We start from the raw sequence: 19582 nt of genomic DNA on the forward strand, positions 1-19582 counted from the left end.
TAATTTTTTTTACAATTTATAAAAATAATTAGAAAAATTCCATTTTTTAAATCACATATCTATTAATTATTTAAAATAAAAATAAAACAAATAAGAGAACCAAAAAAATTCAAAATTCTCTTTCTTGATAATTCTCTTTCTTTCTTCATCTTTAAAAAAAAAATCTTTCATTTTAGAAAATCTCTGCTATCATTTTAGCTATCTTTTCTTTTTTTTTTTCCGATAGTTTATATGTTATACAAAGAAAAGCTATGAAATTTCATATGGCTGCCACTGAAAATATAAAATTTTCATTTACACGAAGATTATAACATTTTTTTTGTTTTTTTGTTTTTTTTTTTTTTTACTGACCATTAACATTCATATCATTATATAACACTACTATTTATTAGATCTTTTTTTAATTCAAATGCATAATTTCTCTTTTATTATTGCGATAATATACAGTTTTACCAAGTTATGATCTATATATTGATTTCTATTTAATTTATGTGTTATACCATATTATTCTTTAAATGCCAAAAGAATTATACCATGATTAATTAGTTAAGTTGTTAAAACTTAAATTAGATAAAAAAAATTAAAATTAATTATAATAAACTAATCTATTTCATCTAATAATAATGTGATATATTATGAGTAATTTATTCTCTAAAATTGAAAAGGTTGGATATAATTTATCATTTTTTTCATATTAGTTTCATGAATGTGAAATACATATAAATGATTCAATTTGGGTGGTGTATTCCATATATTCCATATATTCCTTTAGGTTACGTTTGTTTTTAGAGACAGGACAGAACATGACACTGAAACGGAGACAATAGGATAGAGACACTAAAAATTATCTTTTGTCTATTGTGTTTGGATACGATGGACAAGACACTAATGTAATGTCTAGTATTATGTTTGGATACACATGAACAAGACTAAAATATTATATGAAAGGACTAAAATAGCCCTATGATTCCAAAAAAAAAAAGAATTATCTACCCCCAATAAAAAATTCTACAGAAAGGAGAGAGTACCTGGAAAAGAAAGAGATAGAGGAAGAAACAGGAAGAAAAAAAGTATATCTGAACAACGCAATAGGAAAAATAAGAAGGGGGTAATAGTGGAAAAAAAGGAAAATAAAATTTATAAAATTGTCCGTGTCTACTCTTCCAAATCCCGTGTCCATCATTGTCCTTCGTGAAAGAGTGGACACAAAAGTATAAAAAATTGTATCGGAGACAATATGTCCACTGTCCATGTCTCTGCTTCCAAACACTTTTTAAACAAGTGTTGTACATGTCTCCGTGTCCTGCCCCCGAAAACAAACACTACCTTAGATATTAACTAAACTTAAATGTAATACTCAATTATTGATAATATGTCTCTTGCGTATTGTATATTTAAGAGTAAAGTACTAACTCGCTCTCTATCCATTTGTCCTAATGACAACGTGATCTTTGATAAAAAAAAATTATCCACTTTGGTTGCATACTCTCAACCCTATGCTTCGTTTATTAATACAGTCTTTCTGTTACTTTCGCCGTTAAAGAATGACATAACCTACGAATGTATCTCGTTAAGTTGCTTAGGTGGAAGGTTAAGGTGGTGAGGAGGAGGTTAGAGACCTAGATAGCTTGTTAAAAATAATAGGGACCTATTTATTCTCCTTTATGTGAGCACAAACAATATCGTTTTGCTCCTCCAAAAAACTCTTATTGAATGAGTTTGGTCATCTCTCTCACTTTTCCTCATGTTTGGAACCCTAAACCACTATGAGCAGTAACAAAGAACGTGAAAGTGGAAGAGATGGAGTGAGCGATGAAGAGTACTATTATTCAATCACTCTTATTCAATCATTTTTTATGGAGACTATTAGATCAGCCTACTCAAAATGCATCAAACTAGTTGATAATAAAAAGTATTAGATGCCAAATAATTCACTTAAGTCATTACCTTCTCCAATTAAAAAAATCTGCTCATCGTCCTAAAATGAATAAAAGAATTGATCTTGTTGAGGGAGAGATGCATTTCAATAAGGCCAAGAAGATATTTGAAATGATCTGTAACAAATGTGGTCAAAAGGGTCATTACTACAAGATTTGGTCTAATCCCCTAAATATCTTAATTGGAAGGCTATGACCAAAAGAAAAAAAGAGCTAGCAAGAAAAATATTGCATCAGTGAACTCTACCAACACCACACAAGTATTGTCACTTCAAGGTTCGATTCATCCTATTCAAGAAACAGTTAGGAGTTTAAGTGTTATATTTTGTGTTGGTCAGGGTTTAATTGTCTGTAAATAAAATGGCTAGGTTTTTGACGTTAGGATTTTTGTTGGTAAAGAATTTTATAAAAATAGTCGCGTTGTAGATATAGTTTCTAAACTTACAGAAATCCCTTCGTACAAACGTTTAGTTGTCACAAGTAACAAACCCCTTTAAAATTGATAACCGAGTATTTAAACATCGGGTCGTCTTCTCAAGGAATTGCAGGGAAGTATGTTCTTATTATTGGTTATGAGTCTTGTAAATTGGGGATTTTGAAAGTAAGGAACCAGTATGTTAAATGATAAGAAAAATAAAATAGTGATAATAAAATAAACTCTTGGCAAGGTATTAGAATTGGAAGTCCTATTCTTATCAATTGTGATGAGAATTGGATTTTAATCCCACTTTGTTAACCTCTAACTATGAAGGTAAATCAAGTGGATTAATTAGCTTAATCCTCAGGTCCTAGTCAATTCCTATGGAAAGACTAGAGTTATTGGAGCAACTCCCAATTTCAACTACTGCTTTATTTGACAGCTCAAGCGTTACCAATTACTTAACCCAAGTCAAAAGGGAGAAAATATCTAAATTAAATCAAAAGCATCAATATAGATAAAGCAAAACAATCTTAAATCTGAAATACCTCAAATAATATTAATTAAGAAAATCATAACATGAATGTAACATAAGCCAAATTAAAAAGATAAATAATAATTAAAAGTATATAATAAAAGTAGAAAATAAATAAGAAGAACATTGAACCTGTGATGATGAAGAAGAAATAATCCTAAATCCTAAAACTAAATCCTAAGAGAGAGGAGAGAACCTCTCTCTCTCTAAAAACTACATCTAAATCCTAAAATTGTGTATTATGAGCTGATTCTGATGAATGGATGCATTCCCCCACTTTATAGCCTCTAATCTGTGTTTTCCGGGTCAAAAACAGCCCAGAAATTGCCCCCAGCGTATTCTGGTATGTTCAGGTCGCGGCAAAGTGACGCGGAGGCGTCGTCCACGCGTTTGCGTGGATTGCATTTTTGCCAGGTCACGCGTTCGTGTCACCTGGCGTCGGGGCAGCTATGGCAAATTATATATCGTTGCGAAGTCCCGGACGTTAGTTTTCTAACGCAACTAAAACCATCTCATTTGGACCTCTGACAAGAATAAAAATTTATGGTTAAATAATGTAACCATGTAAATAAGCTCAAAATCTCACAGGTTGTGTATTCTTTGGCTCAAAAACCATGTTCCAAATACAACTTCAAACAAATTTAACACATAGAAAATTTTAAATTTTTTTTTAATTTAAATTAGTAAAATTTTTCAAAAATAGGGTCTTAAAAAGAAACTTATTATTTTTCAACTAAGTAGTACTTAAATGCAAACAATCAACTACACATGCAATCTATTATGCAATGCAACAATGAACTAATAAAGAAAATAAAACAATGGTGTTGGAAAGAGGAAAATAGCTAACCCATGGAGATCGGTATCGACCTCCCCACACTTAAAGATTGCACCGTCCTCGGTGTATGCTAAGATGTACAAGTGGACGGGTTGCTTCAACTGATACTTTCCAAAGATTGTGCCAGTGGACTTGTTTGTCTTTCCATTAAGAAGCTTTTCTCTCCCTTCGTGGTGGCCATCCTAAAAGAAGAGGAAAAAGAAGAAAAGTAACCCAAAAATAAAGATAAAAAATAAATAAAATATGGGTGTTAATGTCAGATAATAAGGGTCCCAATTACATAGTAGCTACAACATGCAAGTGAGAAAATAGTAAAAGTACATGGCAAATCAAGAGTGCAAAAAAATTACAACAATGGGGAAGAGGGTGCAAGACAATATAAATTAATGTCAATACAAAATTAATACAAATATCATAAAAGATTAGCATTGACTTAAATAATATTATCCAACAGTATAAAATAAGTCACTGAGCACCAAAATAATACCAGAAAAGACACAACAGTTGAATATGAACAAGTGACACCAATGGAAAAAATAATAAATTTAGAAAAGAAAAGAAAAATATGTACAAAATGCAATTTAATGAAATATGCAAATAAATTAAGTAAAATAGAATGAAGGTGAAAAAGAATGAGAAGTGAAAGAAATAAAGTAAGAAAGAAAGAAGAAAAAAGAAAAGATAGAAGAGATTAGGATTAGAAAAGAAAAGATAATTGGCGCTGATCTGGATAAGTTGTGCGCCGCAGGCGACGCGGACGCGTGAGTGACGCGGTAGCGTGGTGCGCGATAAGGTCAGGTGACACGGACGTGTGGCTCACGCGATCGCGTGGTCTGATTTGTGCGATTGGCGTGAGTGCAGCCTCGCGTTTGCGCAACTCTCTGTTCGAAACTCTTTTTGCCAAATTTTTGGGTGACGCGGTCGCATGGTTGACGCGGTTGCGTGAATGGCCTTTCTTTTAAAAATGACGCGGACGCGTGGGGCACGCGTTCGTGTGGTAGGACTTGTGCTTCTAGCATGGTTCCAGCCCCACTCCATCACAACTCTCTACCATACACCTGTTTACGTCGATTTCACAGGGCCACGCGTTCGCGTGGGTGATGCGGACGCGTGGGAGGCATTTTTCCCACATGACGTGGACGCGTCATCAACGCGGTCGCGTGGATCAATTTTGTGCAAAAGGCATGCCTCCAGCCACGCTTTCGCGTGACTCTCTGTTCACGTTTCTTTTCTTCCAAACGCACTGGCGACGCTGTCGCGTCGCGTGCGATTTTTTTTTATATGCAGTATGCAGAATGCAATGCTAATGTAGATGCAATAAATAATTCCAGGTTCAATGAAAATAAAATAAAAACAAACAAAACGAAATAAAATTGAAAAAAGAATGATCATACCATGGTGGGTTGTCTCCCACCTAGCACTTTTAGTTAAAGTCCTTAAGTTGGACATTTGATGAGCTTCCTGTTATGGTGGCTTATGCTTGAACTCATCCAGGAATCTCCACCGATGTTTGTGATTCCAATATCCTCTGGGATCCTAAATCTTGTTTCTACACCCGTCTTCAAGTTGATTATCATAATTCCATTCGGGTGGTTCAGCTTTAGAATTCTCAGTGAAGCGTCCAAACAACTTCCTAGACCCATTCAGTTGAGCTTTACACCAACCCTTGCATTTAAACTTTGAGCACACAACCATGTTGAACCTTGCATGACAACTCCAACTACTAACCATCTTCCTTTTACGCTTAATACCACAAAGAGCTCTAAGCTGACCATCTGTTTCAAGTAAAGTATATTCAAGTGAGCTAATTAAGCTTAGAGATGAAAGATTTACCCACTTGAATGAAGGAATGGATGGTGATGACTTTGGAGGAGAGGTCTCCAACAGCATTGGCAAGGTGATTTCCAGCTCCAGTCCCTTGAGTTCTTTCTTGTCAACTTCCACCTCCTTGTAAGTTTCTTCAATATCAACCTCTTCCTCTTGGTAGCTTTCTTCCAATTCAATCTCTTCTTCATTGCTCACCAAGGGCATGGGAGGCTGTGCTTCTTCTTCTGTAATCTCCATCTCTTGACCAACCTCTTCCAAGTCTTCAACTATGATATGCCTTGGAGGTTGTACACCCTCAACATCAAATGCAACCATCTTGGAAGGAGGTTCTATGTCTTGACTTTCCCATGGAGGTTCAGCATCTCCCAAGTCTTCAACCACTTCTTCTTCTTCAATAATTCTGGCTTCCTCCACTTGTTCCAGTACAAATTTATGCTCCTTACTGTCCACCGGAGTTTCTAATGTCTCCTTTATGTTACGTTCTTCATTAGATTGTCCACATGAAGCCATGGGGATTCCTTGAGTGTCCGAACATCGGGAAGCTAATTGATGTATCACTTGCTCCAATTGATGAAGGGTTGCATGAAATTGATCCACTGTTTCCTTGAGACGATCCGTTGATTCTTGTTCCGCTTGGGTATTATAAGTAGGACCATAAGGCTCTTGGATTGATGGATATGGATATGGTGCATATAAAGGTGGTGGTTCTTAGGAGTAATTGGGTTGGAATTTGGGTGGTTCTATATATGGTTCACATGGTTCATAAGGTGGTTGGTATGGTGGATGAGGGTTAGGATCATATGAGGATGTTTGGTGGTAAGGGGCTTGTGAGTATGGTGGTCCAAAATGATGTTGAGGAGGTGGGTCATAGGTATATGATGGGGGTCCACCATATCTATCATCTTGGTATGCACCTCGGAATGGCTCTTGACTATAGCAGTTAGGTGGGTGTTGGCTGTCACGGAAGGGTCCACCATAACTGTTGTTTTGACATGCATTGTGGAATGGTCGTGGTCTATGGTATCTTGGAGGGTGTTGTTGCCTAAAGGGTTGATCAGATCCTCGTGGCTCCTTCCATCTCTGATTGTTTTGACCTTGATGCATGTTCCTGTTATAATTTTCATTCCTTGCAACAGCATTGGAACCAAACTCAAAGCGAGAGGGGTGAGAACTCATAATAGTAAATAAAAATTAAAAACGAAAATAAAAACAAATTTTAAATTAAAAGGTTATTGAAATTTAAATTTTTGAATTTGAAAATTAAATTTTGAAATTTGAAATTTGAAATTTAAATATTGAATTTTGAAATTTGATTTTTGAAATAAGATAAGATAAGATTTTGAAAAAGATATGATTTTTTTGAAAAAGATTTGAATTTTGAAATTTGAATTTAAATTTTTTTTTAAATTTGAATTTTGAAATTTGAAATTTAAAATTTGAGTTTTAAATTTTGAATTTTTGAATTTAATGAGGAAAGAGAAAAACAATAAAATGACACCAAACTGAAAATTTTTAGATCAAAACGAAGAAAACAACTAAGAACAACTTGAAGGTCAAGATGAACACGAAGAACAACTTGAAGATCAAGATGAACACCGAGAACAATTTTTTTTTTTGAAAAATTTTTAATAACTAAATAAAAACCAATAACCTCTTAATTTACGAAAAGGCAAAAATAAAAACAAAAATAAAAACAAATAAACAAGCAAAAAGCAAATATTTACAATAACCAATAATAAGGCACACGTTTGCAATTTCTCGGCAACAGCACCATTTTGAAGAACTGAAGATTGACGGTTTAGAATTCAGAATAAATTTCCGTTGCAAGTATAGTTTCTAAACCAAGTAATCATCCTTTCTTACAAACATTTTGGTTGTCACAAGTAACAAACCCCTTTAAAATTGATAACCGAGTATTTAAACATCGGGTCGTCTTCTCAAGGAATTGCAGGGAAGTATGTTCTTATTATTGGTTATAAGACTTGTAAATTGGGAGTTTTGAAAGTAAGGAACCAGTATGTTAAATGATAAGAAAAATAAAATAGTGATAATAAAATAAACTCTTGGCAAGGTATTAGAATTGGAAGTCCTATCTTTATCAATTGTGATGAGAATTGGATTTTAATCCCACTTTGTTAACCTCTAACTATGAAGGTAAATCAAGTGGATTAATTAGCTTAATCCTCAGGTCCTAATCAATTCCTATGGAAAGACTAGAGTTATTGGAGCAACTCCCAATTTCAACCACTGCTTTATTTGACAGCTCAAATGTTACCAATTACTTAACCCAAGCCAAAAGGGAGAAAATATCTAAATTAAATCAAAAGCATCAATATAGATAAAGCAAAGCAATCTTAAATCTGAAATACCTCAAATAATATTAATTAAGAAAATCATAACATGAATGTAGCATAAGCCAAATTGAAAAGATAAATAATAATTAAAAGTATATAATAAAATTAGAAAATAAATAAGAGGAACATTGAACCTGTGATGAAGAAGAAATAATCCTAAATCCTAAAACTAAATCCTAAGAGAGATGAGAGAACCTCTCTCTAAAAACTACATTTAAATCCTAAAATTGTGTATTATGAGCTGATTCTGATGAATGGATGCATTCTCCCACTTTATAGCCTCTAATATGTGTTTTTCGGGCTGAAAATTGGGTCAAAAACAGCCTAAAAATCGCCCCCAGTGTATTCTGGTACGTTCAGGTCGCGGCAAAGTGAGGCAGAGGCGTCGTCCACGCGTTTGCGTGGATTGCATTTTTGCCAGGTCACGCGTCTGCGTGATCCACGCATTCGTGTCACCCGGCGTCGGGGCAGCTATGGCAAATTATATATCGTTGTGAAGCCCCGGATGTTAGCTTTCCAACGCAACTAAAACCATCTCATTTGGATCTCTGTAGCTCAAGTTATGATTGTTTGAGTGCGAAGAGGTCAGGCTGGACAACTTAGCAATTTCTTCAATTTCTTGTATTCCTTCCACTTTTACATGCTTCCTTTCCATCCTCTGAGCCATTCCTACCCTATAAACTCTGAAGTCACTTAACACACATATCAAGACATCTAATGGTAATGAGAGAGGATTAATATTAGCAAATATAAGGCCAAAGAAGCATGTTTTCAATCATAGCATAAAATCAGGAAGGAGAATGTAAAACCATGCAATTAGTATGAATAAGTGGGTAAAGAGTTGATAAAATCCACCCAATTGAGCACAAGATAAACCATAAAATAGTGATTTATCAGTTTTTAATAGATTATTTTTGAATAATTGTTTATACAGGTTCAAAAAATAGAGGCAAGCAGTTAGAATGCCAACTCTACAAGAACTATCCAGTAGTGAGTAGTCTTCAAAAATTATATTTCACATATGTATTTATAATCTTTTTTAAATATATGAATTGTGTGTTCTTTGTAACTCTAGACAAAGACAAAAAAAATAGAAGAAGAAACTATCTAAATCAGCTCCAAAGAGAAGGATACTAGTCACATAGGAGTATGAAATTTCACTTTCACAATTTGCTCCCCCAAGTAGAGGTTGTAATCTTTCTCACAATTAGAATTATGTCCTTATAAGAGTGGTGTATCAAAATCTCTCACCGTTGGCTCTTGTTTAAGGCCTCCTACTCCACCCAACACGCAACTTCCCACCAACATTGTGTCTAATGCTCGTAGTGGATCTGCAGTGCCTAAACCAAGTGGACAAGGTGGAGTCATGGAGACACTCATACCTTCATCGTTCACTCCATCTCTTCCACTTCCACTCTCTCTGCTATTGCTCATGGTGGTTTAGGATTCCAAACATGAAGAAAAGTGAGAGAGATGACCAAACTCATTGAATAAGAGTCTTCTGGGAGAGTAAAATGGCATCATTTATACTTACATGAAAAAAGATAGATAGACCCATTTTCTTTTTAACAAGCCAAGGGGGTCTCTAACCTCCACCTTACCACCTTAACCCTCCACCTAAATAGCTTAACGAGACACATAAGCAAGTTTCGTCACTCCTTGATGAAGAAAGTCACAGAAGGACCGCGTTGGCAGATAGAGCACAAGGTCAGGGGCCAAAGCAGATCATTTTTTTGGTCAAGAGTCGTGTTGTCATTCGCAAAAATGGATAGATATCAGATTGGTACTTTACTCGTATATTTAATATTAAAATATACAATAGCCCCTTCGTATTGTATATTTAAATATTAAACGTATAATATGCTCCCTGCGAATTGTGCCACCCCAAAATTTTAAAAAACACAATAAAATTCAATAATTGAATGTTAGACCAAAATTTGATCAATGTCTAAAAAAATTAACTGGTGTATTCCTTGGTTATGAGGAAAAAAATTTTTCTAAAACAAAATCACCAGGCCCGTTTCATAAGTTCATTCGATTTGGGCAAATTGATGATTTTTCATTAAAAAAAGGGGGGCACAACTGAAAAATATGAGAGAAAGTTAAGAATATTTTTGTCAATTTAGGATAAAATAATGAGAGTTGCTTGTCATCGGTGATCTGTAGCTGGCTTAAGATGGGTGTCAAATATGCATATGATGGAAAAAAGGGTGCTTTTGATTCGTGAACATGTCTCTTTTTCTCACTACAACATCCCTTTTACTCTCACATTATGGAAATTATTTGTTCCGATGGATACCTGAAACGTTGATTTGGGTCTGAACATGAGGTCCAGATCCTTTGTGAGGCAGCGTCTGACTTGTTTGGTGTCGAGGTGCTATTGTCCGAGTTCTCCATGGGGAGGTGGGGGTGGTACCTGCAAAAGACTCTGATACTTAAGTCAGCAAGGGCTTTAGGTAGGTTTTTAGTAGATCAGAACGTAAATTATACCTGAGGGTGTCAGTGTACTTATAGTAGAGCCACTCGACCATGTGGGAGAGGGGTGAAGCTACTCGCCCCTATTTGATAAGTTAAGGAGAGGGGCCCTCAACTAAAAATAAGTTTCATTCTCGACATTGCAAACTCTTTTGTTACCTCTTTCACACCTTTGTTGGAGTAGTTCCACCTTTATTGATGGATAACAGTTTCCTTTATCTTGGGAGTTGTTGAGATCTATCTTTTAGGAAAGATAGAAATAATGGGGGAGATTCGCAGAGGTAGTTACTTGCTTGGGCAAGCAGAGCTGGGCTCCTTTCACGGTGTCCGACCTCTTTAAAGAGGTCGAGTATAGGTCAAAGGCCCATTTTTGGGTTGGACCTTTTCTCCTTATTGGACCTGGCTTTATCTGTTGGGTTAGGGTATGAACAGTGCCCCTGTTTGAATCCAAGCTTTATATTAGGTCGGGCTCGAGCATTTAGTGTCTTCAGTTTCTACGTCGGGTACGCTACCCTCAGGAGGTTGAGCACCCGACGGATTTTTGAAAATTTGAACGTTGCCTCCTTAAATGAGAGGGTGAACATTGCACGGCAGTTTTCCTGGGATTCGCGCATGTTTTTAAGAGGGGTTTAAAAAGGCCCTTTTGCCCCTTTTCTCTTATAAAAGCACTTTGGCGCATCCTCTTCTTCTTTTTCACATTTCTGAAAGTTTTTCATCTCTTTCTCTTCGCAGAGAACCTTCTATTTCTCCTTATTACTGTGAGGATTCTCTCTCTTCCCTTATCGCTTTTCAATTTCTCTTGCTTCCAGGATTTCTTCGTCTTGGATCTTCTGAAAGTTTTAGCTTGTTATTGTGGAGAGGAACGTTTATGGTTTTGCCATTTGACGTGCCTTTCCTTCTTCGAATTTTCAAGGTTGGTGATTTTGTTTCTCAGTAGCTTTGTGTGCTATTTGTCTTGCAACTGTCTTGAATGGCTTTCAAACAGTAATGCTAGCAATAGGCTTCTTTGTTTTGTTGATTCTTGGATTTTGGCGGCGGTCTTAGTTGTTTTCTTTGAAACTTTTCTTTTGAAACTACCGCCGTTTAGTCTGAAAACTTCTTTTGAAACCACTTTTGTTGATTGAACCATAATAATTTATGTTGATTGAATCACTGTTAGTTATCTGGAGGATTTTCTGAGTTTTTGTGGAATTATATTTGTAACCATTTTGCTGTTTGTTGTCGTATTGCCCCCAATGGTGTCACTACTATGTAATGATGTCATTACTGATAGCATAGGAGAGACACCATTTTTGACGCTTTTTGTATATATAAGGGATTTGAAACTATGTTGATGTGTTTTATTTGTTTTTGCCTGATTTGTTTTGGACGTCGTCCGAGCACTTTCAGTGATAATCTCTTTATTTTGCATTTGTAGGTATAGCTTTTATGTCGTGCTGTATTATTCTCAGTATGTCAACTAAAGTTCCTCCTAGTCTCCTAAATTGGGTAGATACCTCTGTTCTTTCTTATTTCCCCGTAGTTGATAAGCAATATTGTGAGGAGTTCCGTAGACACCATAAAATTTGTGAGAATAGAGAGGATGAGAGAAATTACGAGCTAGTAGTGCCCGATCCCGAAGAGAGAATATGTTTTCCTCTTCTAGATAACTCGGAATGTCCTTTCTTTTACGCCTATGATTGCTTTTTCTCAAAGTTAGGCGTTTCACTTCATTTTACCGATTTTGAATCAAACATTCTTTGGGCTTGTAACTTTGCTCCTTCTCAACTTCACCCGAATTCTTGGGCCTTCTTAAAGATATTACAGCTTCTCTGCCGAGAACTTGAAGTTCGACTTTCTACTAAGATCTTCTTTTATTTCTTTGTTTTGACCAAACCAGGGACATTGAAAGGGAAGGCTTCTTGTTTTTTCTTTCGCATTGTCCAGGGTAGAAAAGTTATTTCCATTTTTTATGAGTCTTTCCATGATTTTAAGAACTATTTCTTCAAAATCCATTTCTGTAGAGGGTGCCCGACCTATATATCTAGATGAGAATGATGAACCCTCCTTTTTATTGTACTGGCAAAAGGAGCCTATTATAGCTAAGTACGGTGTATATAACTTAGATGAGATCGAAAATTCTTTTGTGAATATGTTACAAGAGTGCTAGGGGTCGGGCTCCTTATTTGGACACAAATAGATTTCTAAGAGACCCCGGTCAGCTTTGGTCTGAACAAGATAGCTTTCCGTCCTTTAGCTCTCACGATTTACTAGTTGTACTTTGTTTTCTAATGAACTTTTATTCTTACTTTGTAGATACCATGGCTCCTAAGAATGCGGCAATGAAGAATTTGCGCCAGACCCGGAAAACAGTCGTGGCTCGAAGTCTTCAAGACAAATAAGTCGGGGGTACCTCCTCCGAATCTTCCCCTATGAAGTCTAACTTAGGCCCTTCATCTCAAAAGAAGGTCATTCCTACCCTAAGAATTTGGTTGATCCCGCTGGACCCTCTTTCGGAGAGTCCTGTTGCTCCGTCTCCTCCTTCATCTTTAGAACCTCCTCTCAAGAAAAGAATTATGGGGATGTGAGTATTTATGACAAAGGTTTTAACAGTTTCACCTGGAGTGAAAAGAATATCCTTCCTCATAGCCACATCAGTATGGATGACGTGGCTATTCAAAACCATCTGAATCTTATGGCTCGCAACGGTATCTGACTTGCGGGGATATGTACTTCTCTAACCAAGGAATTGAGAAAAGCTCCCCTTAATGCCACCCAAAGTTCTTTGGAGGCCGCCCAAGCTGAGGTGGAGAAACTGAAGGGGTTGAAAGAGGAGTTAGAGAAGGAGAGGGCCGGACTTAAATTTGATTTGAAAAAGGCTCGTGCCTGAGTAAAAATGGCTGAGGCTGCTGTAAACATGGCGGAGGGTATTAAGAAGAGGGGGGAGAAGATCTATACCCGAGTTTGTGGGAAAAAGCTTGACCTCCAAGAGGATTTAAAGAATGCCTGAGAGGAGTATGTGACTCTTCAAGAGTCCGTGGCTGTGGGAATGGACGAAATGTTTGACAATTTGAATTCTCGAGTTCAGGTCCTTGCCCCCGACCTCGACCTTTCTTTATTAAGTCAGGACAATGTCATTACAGATGGCAAGATCGTTCCTACTCTTGAAGACGAAGAGGCAGGGCCAGTGCCCGATCTGAAAACTCAAGGCGGTGGGGCTTTCCAGATTCCCGAGGTCTAGCCCGAGACTGTTAATATTGAAGCCCTTTCCTCACCTCCTGGTCCCATCCCTGCTGTCCCAGTCTCAATACATCGTCTGATCCCTTCTGTCTGAGGTAAAGATGTTGAGACCAGCGAAGATCTCAACCCATTGATTGGCACCACTTCTTAGCTTTTGTAGTTCTTTTTTAGTGATGTTTGGAAATGGCCCGACTTGTGGGTCTTTAAGCAATTTGTTTTTCATAATAGTTAGTAGTTTTTTTAACACTTTCTTTTAGTTGCAGCTTTTGACAACTTTTAGTATTCAAACAACTTTTTTTTATCTTTTAAGAAACCTTTCTACTTTTGAGCAAATGAAGTTAAATCTTAGAAGCTAGATATAGTTGCTTTGATTAGCAACTTTTTTATGATAAATAATGAATTCATTTACGAGTTTCCGTAACCGATAGTATGCATACCTCACTACAATTCCTTTGAGAGATGACCCGAGATCTAATTCTCTTGGTTTTTATTGGTTTGACTTCATGACAAACAAATTAAACTATGATTCGGGATATTTGTTGGTTTGGAACTATATTATCGACGAAGCAATACTTTTTGAGAAATTCTGAACCAGCGAATGGCTCTCATCAATAATCGAACAGGTACTGATATTCATGCAGAAACCGGCAGTGAAAGTTCCATTTGCATCCCAAATAACTCCTCTATAAGCCTCCTTGCTACCCGGTTCAGTAATGGACTTGTCAATATTAAGCTTTGCCTAGTTGATTCCTGAAGGAGTCCCATCCTATCTGGTCTTCTCTTACACATTCGAGGACTTTATTACTGCTTTTTGTCAGGGTGAGTATCGAGTTGTAGTTGTCTGCTAGGTTTAATATTATGCGAGCTACTTGGTCATTTTGAATGCAGTGGTTGTTGAAGATAAGTTTGTTTCTGCATCTCCAAATTGTATTGCAGGTCGTAACAAATTTGATGGCTCAAGAAATCCCATTTTGAGTGTGAAAGATTCTATACATGTTGCTCCTTAACCAATCCTGAAAATTGTGATTAAAGAAATAACCTAACTATCCCTGTTTACCATGCTAATCTATACAATTCAGAAATAAAGATCGTCCCAAAGATTATGGAGCAAGGTCACTTCCTCCTCATGACATTTGATGCAGTTTCTGTTCTAAGTAAGCCCCTTCTTTTCCTCTTTGAATTTGTAAGGAGAACTTCTTGGCATAAGAGCCAACTATGCCTTTGAGCCTTTAAGGTAATTTAAGTTTCCAAATCTATTTGCATATGTCATTTGCATCTTCATTGTTAAAGTAGGTATCATAGGCTGACTTGATAGACTAAAGGCCATTAACCATATGCATCCAGCTAACAAGGTCTTCCACTATGTTACTATCTGGAGCTTTTAGGATGTGCAAGTGCTCAATAATCTCCTCGGGTAACACTTTTTAGATGGCTTTCCGGTCTCAATTCCCCTTATCAGTCACATAGTCTGCAACTTTTTTCCTAGAATATCCTCCGAAAGATCACACAGGGCTAATTCGTTTAAACTATTAAACCCTGGAATCCTATGGTCATTCCAAAACAGAATCTTTTTGCCATTACCTATCCTCCAAATAAGATGTGTCTGGAAATTATTCCAAATAGATAGTCATTCTAAGCATTAGAGTTGTTGACTTTTTGCCGAGCCTTTGGAATAATATCTTCTCCACATCCATATTTTGCCCTTATCACCTTGACCCATAAAGCCTCCCTATTGTAGATAAGGCCCCAAGCTACTTCATACGAAACAACTGATTCATATCTCGAGCTTTTTGAATGCCTAATCCTCTTTTTTCTTTTGCTTTATAGATTTTATCCCAACTCAATCAGTGAATCTTTCATTAGTCATCACTGGTGTCCCATACAAAATCCATGCAAAGCTTGTCAATTTTGTTGCAAACTATTAAAGGAATTTTCATAGTTTGCATGCAGTAGATCGGAATAGTAGAGAGAACTGATTGCACAAGAGTACATTGGCCTGCTAGAGAGAGATAGATTTTCGGTTCCAACTGTGTGGTTGACATTCTTCGAGAAAAAGACACAAGATTTGTTAAAATTAATCTATTGTCCTGAGCTTTCACAAAAAAGTTGGAGAACCTCCTTAATCACTTGAACCTGCTTTCTGTCAGCTTTTGCAAATAAGACAAGGTCTTCTGGAAATCAGATATGAGAGATTTTAGGCCCATTTCTTGTGTGTGTGTGTGTGTGTGTGTGTGTGTGAGAGAGAGAGAGAGAGAGAGATGGTCCCATTTATTTTTCTCAACCAGCCTATTAATTAAGTGAGACAGTCTTTCAACACATAAAATAAATAGATAACGTGATAAGAGATCTTCTTATCTAATTCCTCTAGAAGGGCGAAAAGAATTGAGGAAATGCCATTCTAAATCAGGTTCAAAGTAGAGGATGTTATGCAGTGTTCAATAACTTTGCTAATGTTCTCAGGAACGCCTACTTCTCTGACTGTTTCCATTACAAAATCCAATTGTAGTTTGTTATATGTTTTCTTTAGGTTAATTTTAATTGCCATAAAGCCTTTTTGCTTGTGTAATGACCCAACTTCTAGCCCGTCATGACCAAGGCTAGCAACTAGGCGTTACTGTTCGGCTTTCTTTAGGAACTCTAGATCACATACTAAATATATACATATGAGCATGTATTGTTAGTCAAAATCGCATATTTAGTTGAATATGTCAGAATAATTATAAATTAGACATACAACACATGAAGCAGGTAAACATACAAAGGCATAGCAGAAAATAGTCATATCATACATATATGCCCGTAGGCTTAATTTCTTATGTAACTATGGTTCATCCATCACTGCTTATTTTTAAATATTTATAGACTTTATTATTTATATTAGCAAACCCCGCATAACAAGGGCCACCCTAGTCTGGGACTTGTTTTAACTTACATGTATTAAATATTTACAAAATAACTAGCCTTCTAAAAAGTCTATATAGTGCAAGGGCAAAGACCACTACTGTTGATCATGGATAACTAGAAGTTGATGAAATGTTGTACTGAAGCAAGGAGAGAATCATTCTGACATGCCTGTAATGTTGTTGTTGCTTGCCTCCCCAACGGAATCCTCTTCCTCTCTTATCTCGAAAGAGCTGGTGTACAAGTCTACCATCATCTAGTCAACCCATGCCTACGAACTATCCTCTGATGAAAATGAAGATCCAAAGCCCATGGGAATCCCTAGTTTGTCAATCTCTACCCAAGGGTCGTTAACTAGCTTGGCTGTAGGGGATAGTGGTGGAGCAGCGGGCATAGGTACATTGGGAACTACTGGCTCCTGCTTAAGGTCAAACCATAGTGGGTACTCAAGCACATCAATTATCAGGGATTCCAATATGGGCTCCGCCATGTTTAGAAAGTAAGACGGGAAAGAAAACTAGCCTCCGCCAGGGTAAAACTCTAATAGCAGCATATCATATGGCGCATCAGGGGTCAAATTTCGGGCTGAGCAAAGGGTGAGAGAAAGGATGATCGGGAAGATAGTAACTATGGGAATGTGGACTTTCCCAAAACATTGCACCTCCCGTCGTAGGATTTATGTATCTGCCATATGCTGGGTACTCAAAGAATATCATGTCGGTCCCCCTTTGCGGATGTGAAAAATAAGGGAGTGAGAACCTAAGGTTCCTAGCAGGGTACGACACAATAAACCTAAGGGGTCCGTAGTCTAACTCTAAATGTCCGCAAGGTTATAACAGTTATTCACACATAAGCAAGCACAAGCACAGGAATACAATAGAATAACAATTACATATACAAATAAGCAATCACAAACAGAGAAATGCAGCAACCAAGTATGATACATGCCTGGTCCAATGCAGGCCATAAGCTCATGCGTGGGTTAGCTATCCAACCTGCAACCCGATGTTACCTGACCCAACATCCGGGTATGACTACTCCACTGTCTACAATCACGCACAGGTGCCTCATGATAATCATGTACAGTCATGGTACTAATAAAAGAATGGCCCAAAATATAATGTGCTCACGGTGAGTAACTGTCCATATGGTGGGCGTCTCCACTCCTATATAGTCTCTAGCTAGGCAAAATGGAAGACCACTCTACCAAGCAACCTCTAAGGGAATTTACAGTTTTCTTTTCCGTGCACATCTCAATAAACTTTATCTCCAAGGGACTTCTCTGCCCATCTCATTTGAATAAGACTTTTGCCCTTTTTGTACTTATTTCTCTTTTTCTCGTTTTCTTTAGGCTTTTAGTGATGTTTTCACCTCTAATGTTACTATTTTACCATTTTACCCTCAAGTTTTTGTTAAAATACTTTTTTACCCTTTATTAAGTTAATAACCATTTTTATATTTTATTTTATGTCCAAAATTATCATTTACCATTAAGTATTCTAAGGTTTTACTTTAGCCTTATTTAATGTCGAAACTTTACTAAATTAATCCTAGGATTTATTTTGTGACCAAATTACCTGTAATACTTTTAATTAATACCAATTTACCCCTAGAGACCTAGAAGACTATTTTACCCTTGATTAATTTTCTTACTTGTTTAGTTACTATATTTTATAATTTTACTCCTAACTTTTACTCCTAACTTTTACTAATACTTTTATTTAGGTCTAAAATTTTATTCTAATTATAATTTTGACCCAACTAATTTATATAATTATAATTTTACTTCTAAAACCTCTAAGATCATAATTTTAACCATAACACCCTTTTTACTTTACCACACTGGTTTCATAGGATTAAAATTATTTTTCTAACCTCTTTTTAAATCTTTTACACATTACTTTTCATGCTTTTAGTGACTAAAATTTTGAGAGGTGCAGTTTTGTAATTTTATCAACTTTTAGTGATATTTAAGGCTCGAAACTTTAACTCCCAAGTGTTCTAAAATTTTTTGTTGTTTCATACAAAATTCAAAGGCAAATAAACTTTATATTTTACTTAAACAACAAGCCAAATAGAGTTACATGATAGAGTTTCTAGAATTACAAAACAAGCACAAATTCACCAAAAAGTGGCTCATATGAATACCAAATCAAGCACAAACATATTCTAACTAAGCCTAACCCTTACCTCTTGTTTAATTCAACCCTTAAACACTTTAAACTTCATAAATTACTCAAACAAATGGAGGAGGACAATTAATGAATTTTTAGTGCTTCTTGGCCGAAATAGTGTCACAAAAAATTATGAACTTCAATCACTTTGAGCTTGAATTTTCTTGGCTCCTTAGGTGTTCTCTATATGTGCTTCAAGAGGAATTTTCTAGACATGAAGAGAGCAATAATTCACCTTAAAATCAGTTGAAAAAATCAAAAAGAAGAGGTGAGGAACAAGGGCTTACCTTGCTAGAATTTTGGTGAAAGTACCAGAATTAGCAAAGAATGAGCAAGGAATTGTGTTTAAATGGCTTGGATTCTTGAAGAACACTTGAAGAACAAGTGAAGAACAACTTGAATGTGGGCTGGAAGTGCAGAGAAAAAGTGCAGAAAATTCTCTCTTTCTCTTTCTAAAACACAGTTATCTCTCTCTTTTTGCTTAATATTTTGTCAAATTTTTATTTAATAATCTATAAATAAAATGCTGAAGTTTGACTTAATTTAATGTGGTAAAAGGCTGGAAAATAAGATGAAAATAGGCTGGAAAAAGAGAGAAAGGGAGTGATTCCAATGAAGCACACCCAGTCTCATAATGACGTGTTTATCTGTAGTTTACCACGGTTAGTTACTTGGGGTTAAAACACTGAAAAGAGGGGTAAATAGCAGAGATAATCTCGGCTATATGAGTGAGAGAGAGGGGCGTGTTGCTTGGGAAATAAGCAAAAGGATTCGGGGTCTCTAGGAGGTATTTGTGGAATACTAGTCAGAAGTTCGCTTCGGATTAACTTTTTTACTGCATGATAAAATAATGAGTGGCTGAGATTTATTTTTAAAGGAATAAATCAAGAATGAATGGCCAATATTA

This window comes from Arachis ipaensis, chromosome B02 (assembly GCF_000816755.2).
Source record: "Arachis ipaensis cultivar K30076 chromosome B02, Araip1.1, whole genome shotgun sequence".
Taxonomy (NCBI): domain Eukaryota; kingdom Viridiplantae; phylum Streptophyta; class Magnoliopsida; order Fabales; family Fabaceae; genus Arachis; species Arachis ipaensis.